A 10486-nucleotide genomic window follows, 5' to 3' on the forward strand; every position below is an offset into this window, starting at 1 on the left:
GACTTTAACAGTGGCAAAATTGAAAAAAGTTCAAGTCCTATTCCTTCATTTTTATAATGATGTATAATATCATATGTTAATATATAACCTATACAATTGTAATTAATCTATAACTTCATTCATAATAAGGACATGTTTGTATTTATAAGTACAATATCATTGACAGGAATATATAGTACTAGAAGTGTTGGAAATACAATTTGTACCCAAAGCGAGCTTGAAAACTTCTGAGCCATCACCAACAGATTCTTGAATAGAGTGTGTGTCCTGGAGTCTGTGGAGTCTGGAACTGATTGTCCAACTGGGAGTTCTCTGCATTAATTTCTGTGTAAAATACAGTGTTTATGAAAGTATAATAAAAATATGCTAATTTGAAGCTTAAAATATATTATTGAAACTCAGCAGTAACCAAAGCAATTTAGAAATGAAATCAATAAATAACTTTTTCTAAGAGAAGTACTTTATTACCAACATCTAAAATATTTCTGGCGGATAGTGATGAGAAAACAACATAGACCTTTACTTAGTTTTCTTATTGCTTTTAAATTTTTTACAGATGGTGTGTACTCTTAAGTCTGCACCCGGAGTAGCCTGCTACCACCACTCTGACTTCCTAAGCCACCACTGACTAAGTACTCATCTTATGATTAGCAAAAATGAAGTCATTTTTTAAAAAGTGAACAGGATCAAAATAGCCAACAGGGGAATATTAATGGTGGTCACTGAGCTTAAGAAGTCACTTAAGCTACCTGGAATCACTAAAATCACTGATATGATTCTGATATTTACAAAGAATCCACATCTCTCCTATGGAGAATTGATTGATTGGTCCCAAGTAAAAGAAGCAGAGAGAATGGAATGCTTCTCAACTCTTCGTATCATCCCTCTTCTCTTCCAAGAAGCGCTTGCTTTGAGTTTTTAGTTATGTTTAAAATTTAAAACAATGAAAGAATATAAACTGAGAGATGCATGTTTTTGTTCTGAAAATGCAAATTTTGGTTCATACATGAAATACTTCTAATGAATTTGAACAATATTTAAATAGAATTAAAACCTGGTATGTGTATATATTGCTTCTATCATAGAGCCTCTCTTTACTTGCAGGGGGCAAATCTTAATTCTTTTAAACAAATGAAGGTCATGCCATTTCCTTTTCTAGTGCTTGTTTTAGAAATAAGCACAAAATGCATTTCTAGCCAATGTCACTCAAAAATCTAATGGAGGTACCGGGAAAAATTCCTCTCTTTTTGTGAGAGCTAGTGGAATAAACTATCTTTTAGTCCTCTAATTCCTTTTAAGAATGTCATAATGGAGTTTGTGCAGACTTCTCGAGGGCACATTAATATGACAGAGTTATCTGGATATCTACCCAAAGGATTGGCAGTTTCGCAATACAGAGGGAAAAAAAGAATCTTTGGTAACATCCTTGGATCACTGAATCAACCTTCCCTGGGACTTTTCTACCTCTGGACTTTGGGTTATATTTGGACAATCTGGAGTTGGTTCTTCTGTTTTAGTCTAAAGCATCCCAAATGAGATGTTTCTTATGCTTCTAAATATACTCTTTTTAACCATGTTCCATTTTGGGTGGGCATTGTAAGGGTAATATATACAGACTTACAAAGAATGTTCCTATGAATTAGGAAGCTTTAAGCAATGGAAACTATTTTTCATTCACTGCCATTCCACTATGGTAGCAATTCCTCCTATGGTAATTCTGTTTGTTACTTCTTAATAATAGGAAGAACCATTCATACAATTGTGTAACGTACTTTTAACGAATACATATCTGTATTCTCAAACCATATGGCAACTTCTGGAATGCTTTAGATTTCTATCCCATCTTCATAATCTCTTAAAGAGTCTCTTGTGTCTTACTCAACATTACAGTAGATATTCATAGACTGGTAACATTTTCTTCTAATTGATCCAATGTGGTTTGGTGGTCACAGTTATTTATAATAGTGGTAGTCCTCACACTACAAGAGTATACCATATTGTACTTAAATACCTCACTATTGAGAAACTCTTAATATAGGGCCATCAACTTTAGCTGTGAAATTCCGGCATCATATGATATTACCGGGATCAATTCTCATAGGAAAAGATCTAAGAATTAATAAGACTGAAAGGAAACTCTTAGAATATGTAAATGACAGGTTTTTTTGTCTTTATAACTGTTAAGAAACTAAAACTAGATTCTATATCTACTTTGAAAGGCTGAAATGAGTTTTATATTATGAAGTCTATTAACAATTCAAAGTGTCTATTTTAAAATCTTTAACAATTTCTTAAAAAATATCTTGTACTAGAGGACAAAAATGGCTCTGTTATTCATAGATGATTAAGTACTGCATTTCTCACTTCAATAAAGTAATTCCATATAATTTATTACATAAACCATCAGAATAATAGAATCTAGTTCTATTTGTGACATCTCTGCAGTTATCACAGTGTATTTTGAAAACCCAAAGTAACACTGGGCATTTCCATTGAGTGCGTTTCTTTGCCCATAAAGGAAACAACCAAATTTACTTCTGGCAGAAACTCATTTGACACATTCTAACCAGAATATATTAAATCAATTGTTTGTTTCATGTGGGATGTTAAAATGACATCACATTTTATCCTTCCATTTTCTTAACATAATAATGAGCACATTCAATTCATAAACATTTCAATTTGGTTATGAGCTCACTTCCTCCATACTACTCCTACCACCTCTACTTCAAATTTAGCATAATCACTCTCTTGATGATTTATGCAATTTCTAAACATTAGCAAACATAACTAATGAAATATAATTTATTAATAAGTCTTCAATTATTTTTAGAAGGAATTGCAAAAGCATTGGCATTGTCTTACAGAAATACACCTAATTTTAAAAGTAGATTTTTTTCTAATTTACTAGACAGGAATATCCAAACACCGAAACGTATAAATATTTCAAAACCACACATACAAAAGTAGTATCTAATTTGTAGTGACTTATCAAGGCAGGGAAGTAGGAACTTAATATTCATTAAGTCATTTGACATTCTTAACAACGTTCAGAAGGTCATGCTTTGTGCAGAGTTCAAAATAGATAACAAATGCCTTCTTCTGTGGGAAAAACATGAGCATCAATGTGTCTAAAGGGCTGTTCAATACATGTTTTGTGTGCACCATTATTTGTATGCTTAATGATAATCCTCAGCATTAGGCCCATTTTATAGATAAAAATACTGAGCCTCAAATGTAACCTAGGCGAGGACTTATATACCTGGTAAGTTGCAGAACTGGTATGTGCACCCAATTATCTAAGAATCTAAAGCCCACAGGCTTTTGTCACACTACACTGTCTTTCTTTTGAAATTTATAATCTATTATCAAGGAGGGAGAACTTATATACATATAAAGTTCAGAGAAGCTACATATACTCATACTCATACACACACACACACACACACACACATATATATAAAGTTCAAATAAGGTGGAGATGAGTACAACATAGACAAATATAATTGAAGAAGTTTTTGATTATTATGAGTATTACACATATTTTAGGGGATCTGTGTTTTACAATATCTATGAATTTGATCGTCTTTTCTTCTCACATTCTTCCCCATCCTTTCACCAGTGACTTCATCTTTCTGTGAAGGATGAGAAAAAGCTACTTTTCTCTAAGAGCATGATTTATCTAATTGGTGTGATAGCAAAAGAATGAAAACTATTGGCCTGCAATAGGCAGATTAAGATGTGAAATACTTGTGTCACTGGTTGCCCAACGACTTTGCCCTTGACTGGGTGAAAAGTGAGGAGTGAGAGGGGGAAGAATGAGAGACACATTTTTGTTCTTAGGTCCAAGGAAATGCTCTAATCCAGTTTTAATGAAATTTCTGTTTTTATCACCATCTGACTTTTGAGTTCATTTATCAATTTGTTAATAACACAGACAGGAGAAATATGTGATTTATTTGTAACAGGGTAGTCCAACAATGAATAGCTTTGGGAAGGATCTGGCTTCCCCGGGGAAAGTGTTGCTTCCTTAAAGAATGCTCCCTGTCTAGTGAATAATTGTAACTTGGTAGTCACTCTCAAACTATCAATTTAACCAGTAAACTCACATTTTTCTACTGTATGCTGGTGGATATGAATGGTCAAGAAGGAGACATAGACGCTGGACTTTTCCCCTAGGAGAGAAAGATTCATTTATGAGCTGCTTTTTCTTTTGAAAAGCAGAAGAAACCCAAATTATAATCCATAAGGCATTCACCTGAGCACATGTGGACTTAACGTAAGTATTTTTGTACATATTTCAGTTTACAACAGTTAGTGCAATCTCACACGGCATATATTTCTATATTCTTTATTTGTGGCTATTTGAATTATTCATATGTTTAATTTTTAGTCTCTTTACCCTTGATTCTTCAAGATTCTGGAAAGGACAATTTGTTCTATGCTCCCCTGGTTTATGATGATTTCAAATGCCCTACTTGGTCTCATTGCATTTAGTGATAAATTTCAAAATTGAATTGCAGAAAACAATGTATATTATTTGAAATCAATATTGGATAAGTCATAATTATCCAAATATTTATTAATTCGATGAATTTCTATATGCCTTTTTTGGTCTTCACAGAGAGAGTATCAATTGCTAAATGTTTTCAGTCAGTGGCTCTTTGTAAATGAAATACCTAAATTCACAATACCTCATACAAAATGTATTACATTAGAGTATCTGCATTAAAGATATTTTACTCTGAAATAAAATTTTGTACAATCTAACATTCATGAAAGAGGGAAATAAGTGGATTTTGCAAAGAATGTTCACCAAGACCTTTGTTTAATAGAGGGGAGAAAAGGAAATAATTAAATACTAGCAGAAAACAGGGTTGCCTCTTTGGGAAATGTACTCATTCAGGTAGCCCCTGGAACATTAGGTAAGTATCTCCTCTTGTCTAGGTAGGTGACAGTGTGTGGAGAAGCTAATGAATGCAGGGCCAAATTGCACCTCTTTGTTTGGTGGATTTTTCTCCATCTCTATTAGCTCTTGAGAAGAAAACACTTTTTTTGACCTTTTAAGTAGCTAGACTTCAAAATAATTTAAGAATTTGCATATTTTACACATTTTTTCCTGAACCCTGAGCATGTATAATGTAAATATATAGATGTAATTCTTACTCTGTTACTTTGTTCTAAATAATGAAAGTATTAAAATCAACTCTTTGGGACAAGGCACATCTTACATTGACATCCCAAAAATGGGAATAGTGTACAATAGTAAATAGTTTAAAAATATTATTTGGATTATAAAATGAATTATATAAAGAGAAAATGTGTTTACAAATGTATTTGGGAATAAATGTGTTAAATATTACATAGAATCTGGTTTTAATCCAAAAACAACTCAAACTATTCAATTTGTATTTTAATTCAACCATTTAGTTTTTTCTTTAAATATTTCAGAGTCTTAGTAATATACTAGCTGGAAGATGTAGCTAGATGGTGAATTGTCAGAATGAACATAGACATCTTGGAAAAGACAGACATAGATAAAATAAATATATCTTGCCTGGTTCCTGAATAGGGGGACATGCTATTATCAAAAGTTTTAAGTAGCTGTGAATTACTTATAATAGCAAGTACTGAAGATTGTAATTTATGTTATTATGTTATTAAGCAAATTGCCTGACAGAAAATATTGCAGTATATTAAAACAACTTCTACTGCACCTAACATAAATTCAATAGGTTAAAATACATACTGTATATACTGTAAATACTTAAGCAGAAATACCGATAGAATATAATATATAAATAGGCACCTTTGTTTCCCTTCACACTTCATTTAAAAGCCCAGACATACCTTTTAACAACATATCTTGCTAAAAGCAATATGCCCTTTTTGGTGAAACAGGTACCATATAATGAAGCTCAAATCTAATAGTCATAAGTTGACTTACTGTTGTTAATGCAATAGCAAGTGATAAATCCAAGTCCATGCCATCAACACAGGAATTCTGTTCCTGCCTTAAAATTTGAGGACAATTTAACTGTACAGAGTTTTTCTTGGAATAACAGTTAATGCTGAAATGAAAGTGGCATGCAAATCTCCCAATTCAGGAAGGAAAATAATCACAATATGCTTCTGCTGAATCTAAACAACCCTACTTCCATTCACAGAACCCTGTGATCATTCCTCTTAGGTGTCAGTAGTAGGCCTAGTAAACATTTTCTGTCCAAGGCTGTCCCTGTGTGGCCCCACTTACGTTCCATTATGACCTCAGGATAATAATTGATAAAGCCCACTTTCACTCTCCAAAGTGTCTCAGTCTACATAATAAATAACATAGTTATATATTATAGGTTAAGGTAATACATATGAAATTGTATTAATGATATGGATTCATTACTAATGAGATTTAACTAAGAAAGTTTAAATTATACGGTAACTTTCCATGAAGTAATCTGACTTTTAAAGGAGCATATAAATGCTTTATTAAATGAAATTCTTTTTCATACTGTACAGCTCTTTCCAGAAATTGCAAGTTAAAAAAAAAAAAAAAAGCCATTGGATATGAAAAAAGAAGGATTCTTGAGAAAATTCCCTAAGGAGAATTTGTTTTTTTCTTAAAAAGGGGCTTTATTTGAGATGTCAAGCTCAGATTGTGCTCCCTCCCACCTGGAGAATAACATTCGACATCAAATATTTGGCCAGAATTTTGCTATAGACATTAGCAAGTCATTCCTTTCGTTTGTGATTGTATATGAAGTGTTAGCTCTAGAGTGTGAGCTGCCATCCATCAGAGACGTTTGCTTCACCTGTGTAACAATGTCACGACACTATAAGTTCAGTAACATTGCCTAAGTAGTCAGGCAATGAAACCAATATGCACGAAATGCTATCATTGTCATTGGTTTAAAGGCAAAATATGTTGAACCACGGCTATTTTCTGATTCAATTAACATTTATGGAAAACCTATTATGTGCCACACATCTTGACATAAATTTTTTATTTGTTCTTAATAACAACTTGTGAGGTATGTGTTACTTTCCAGATGGGGAAACAGAAAGCCAGAGAAATTAAGTGACTTTTTTAAAGTCACTTAGCTGGTAATTGATGGAAGGTTGATTCAAATCAAGGTTGATTGATTCAACATGTGAGCTCTTTCTGCCCCATTTCTGCTTACATCTCTGGCTCCAGACTTTGATGTTTGGCCAAGAAGAGACTTTTCAGAGTGGTAGAAAGTCATTTTCTACTAATCTAAAATAAGGATTCCTGCATGGAGATAAAATTGAATATTATTTTTTCCTATTATTTTTGATAGAAAGTCATTTCCTACTAATCTAAAATAAGAATCCCTGCATGGAGATAAAATTTAATGTTTTTTCCTATTATTTTTGAAACATCTTTGACACTTTCCTAAGGGAAAAAAAGTAGGTAGACAGCATCATTCTTATCTTTTTTTTTTTTCTTCTACCATCTGCCCTTCACAATTCAATGAAGAAAACTGTACATTTCAGTGGGAAGATTCTATTTTTCTACTACTACAAGACAGCCTTATCTTCTGCATATCATTCATTTTTGAAGCTGTAAACTGGCTGAATTATTTAGTCTTTTCAATGTTAAAACTAGAAATTTTGCTCCAAAATTAAAGAATATCAGGAATACAAAGGAGAACAGGAAAATGTGAGATTATTTTCATTTAAGATCAATGAATTATTTGGTTATACAGATATGTGAAATATAGTTAACAGATATCAAAAAGAAGTCCTGGGTTGCATTCAGTCATGGCTGCCACAGAGGTCAAAACTTCACATGTGGGATTAAAGATTGTCCACAGTATGGAACAAGAGAGTTTGGAGTTCTTTAAGGATTCGGCAGTCTTACTATTAAGCAAAAGTCTGCCATTTTAGATCTCTTATAGCTGTTGAGAAGAATTGAACCGTCATTCTTGAATCATATTTGCTACAGTGCTACCTGATGACTAAAGTAAAGGCTCAAAATTTCAGCTGTATCTAGGAAGGTTTTGGGATTCTCAGTTCCCTGAACTTTTTGAACTACAAAGTGCATATTATTCCCATCCACCAGAATTTAGCTCTGGGGAAACAAACACGGGAGAAGGAGTTTTCATGAAATAGATTTTCCATGTTAATTACTTGAACTGTTGTATAAAGAACTCAGAAAAAAAATGTGTATGCATAAAAACCATACATTTTAAAAACCTAGTGACTACTGATCATGGAGCAAGAACACAGAAAGAGAGATAAGACAGTTCTATAGGCTTCCCACATATACCTCAACACCTGGCCTCTGGGCCCTGTGATGAGAACGCTGAAACACAAAGGCATCTGAACAGGGACTCTACATACAAATACTGAATTACATGCTACATAAAGGTTTTTAAATGCACCAGGCCTGGGAAGAACCCCAAATGAATAGAAACTGTAGCAAATATATCTAACTGTATTAAAAATGAGTAACAGAACACTACAGGAGGTGTAAAAGAAGAACTAACTTATTTTGGAAAGCAATATTTTGATTGAGGCTAAAGACAAAAAGAACTGCACACAAATAATGTATTTTCCTTAGTAAATTTGTTCCTAAATGGGTACAGATTCATATTTTAGAAGCTGTTTTCTTTATATGCTAGGGTTGAAAAAATACATGCATGTATTGAAGACAATGAGAGCCAGTTTTCTCTTAGTCTATGATAGAAGTTATATATAAGAAAAGGGATAGCTAGAATAAACCCTGTAGTATTGGATTGGAGTTGTAGATACCAATATGAATTCATAGTTGTTAAAAATAAATGCAGACATAAACAGATATATGTGTATACATGAACCAGTATAATATACGTATTCTGAAATCATATTCACTGACAGGTACTAAAAGTAGTGACCCTCTGTTAGTAGTAAGCACACCTACACCCAGATTTTTGTTTCTAATACCATTATACAATAAAAGGAACCAGAACTCCTTGGAGATATAGTTGATTTCAGGACTGGCACAGAAAATTTACAAGATAAGACTTTAGCCTCATGCAGCAGCAGGAAGTAAGACAGTGCTCAAAAAAGAATAGGGCATGTTGAAAGGGCACAGGAGCCAAATGGAAAAGATCCCAATGCCCAAAACTAGAAACATTTACAAAAGGAAAAAATATAATTGGATTATAATCCATAGAATAAAATAAATATCTGTGGTGCCATAGTGATAAAGATTAGTATTTGAGTAGATACATAAATACAGGAGAAGAGGCAGCTCTTCTTTAGAAAAAGATTCCAATTAATAAGTAAAGAAGGAACAAGGGAAATAGAAAATCACCATTAGAACACCATTAATGAATACTGAAATTGTTGGCTAAAAGTATGAGGAGAAATAATATTTGCATTTTAAAGGAACTCTTACAAAATATTTATTAATTAAAAAAGAAATATAGTAACTTTAGAGGAAACTGGGAGACGCCACTTTTAGAAAGTGATCCAGGTCAACATAACCAATAATTAGATATATTGATATCATACATGATATACATATATTGACCTGATAATACACAGAGAGGGGCACATCACTTCTGTAGTATTGCCAAAAATGCGTAATCTGAATCTAATCATGAGAAACATCAAATAGAACCAAATTGATGGAAATTCTACAAAATAGCTGACCTGGACTCTTCAGAAGTGTCTCTTGTATCTGATGTTACAGATCAGAGGAAATCATAAAGACAGCACAAATAAATGAGATGTGATATCCTGACTAGGACCCTGGAACATAAACATAACATTAAAAGAAAAATTGATGAAATTTGAATAATGTCTGTAATTTAATTAATAGCAGTATAACAATGTTAACTTCTTGGTTTTGACCATTAAAGCAACTGTATTTTTCTATTTTTATAACTTTTCTGTAAGCAATGTTCTTACAGAACAAAAAGCTTTTAAAAATTGAAATAAAATGTACCAGAATATTGAGAATAGGTATCTTTGGAAAGTGAAAGTCCAGACGATTCTTATTTTTTCCTTAATTTTGTTTTCCAAAATCTCTACAATAAGCATATCGTATTTAGAAAATGCATTACTATTTATATTTTAGGCCAGGATATCCCTTATATATGGCTTTAGTTGTAAAAAATTAACAAATTGTGTTTTAATTTTTAAAAAAATGCAAAAATGTTTATATGACATATTAGAAAGTGTCTGTAAGCTTTAACAGCAAAGGAGATTCCACTCCAGTTAATACTATTTTTTGCATAGATACTTAAATTGTCGTTAAGTCTTCCTTTATGTTTTAATTTTTACAAGCATACTGCTTACCGTTTTTGAAAACCAAGATGATCCCAGATATAATGGGTATAAGTGGAAAATGCTACTTTCTCTTGAGTAATTGAAGAATGTCATGATGTTCTTTTTTAATATCACGCTCAATCACACCTACCAGATATGATTTTTAATTTTCAAAATATTATGAGACTATGAAATGTACTTGTTAAAAACTTAC

Source organism: Colobus angolensis, unplaced genomic scaffold (genome assembly GCF_000951035.1).
Source record: "Colobus angolensis palliatus isolate OR3802 unplaced genomic scaffold, Cang.pa_1.0 Scaffold394, whole genome shotgun sequence".
Classification (NCBI taxonomy): domain Eukaryota; kingdom Metazoa; phylum Chordata; class Mammalia; order Primates; family Cercopithecidae; genus Colobus; species Colobus angolensis.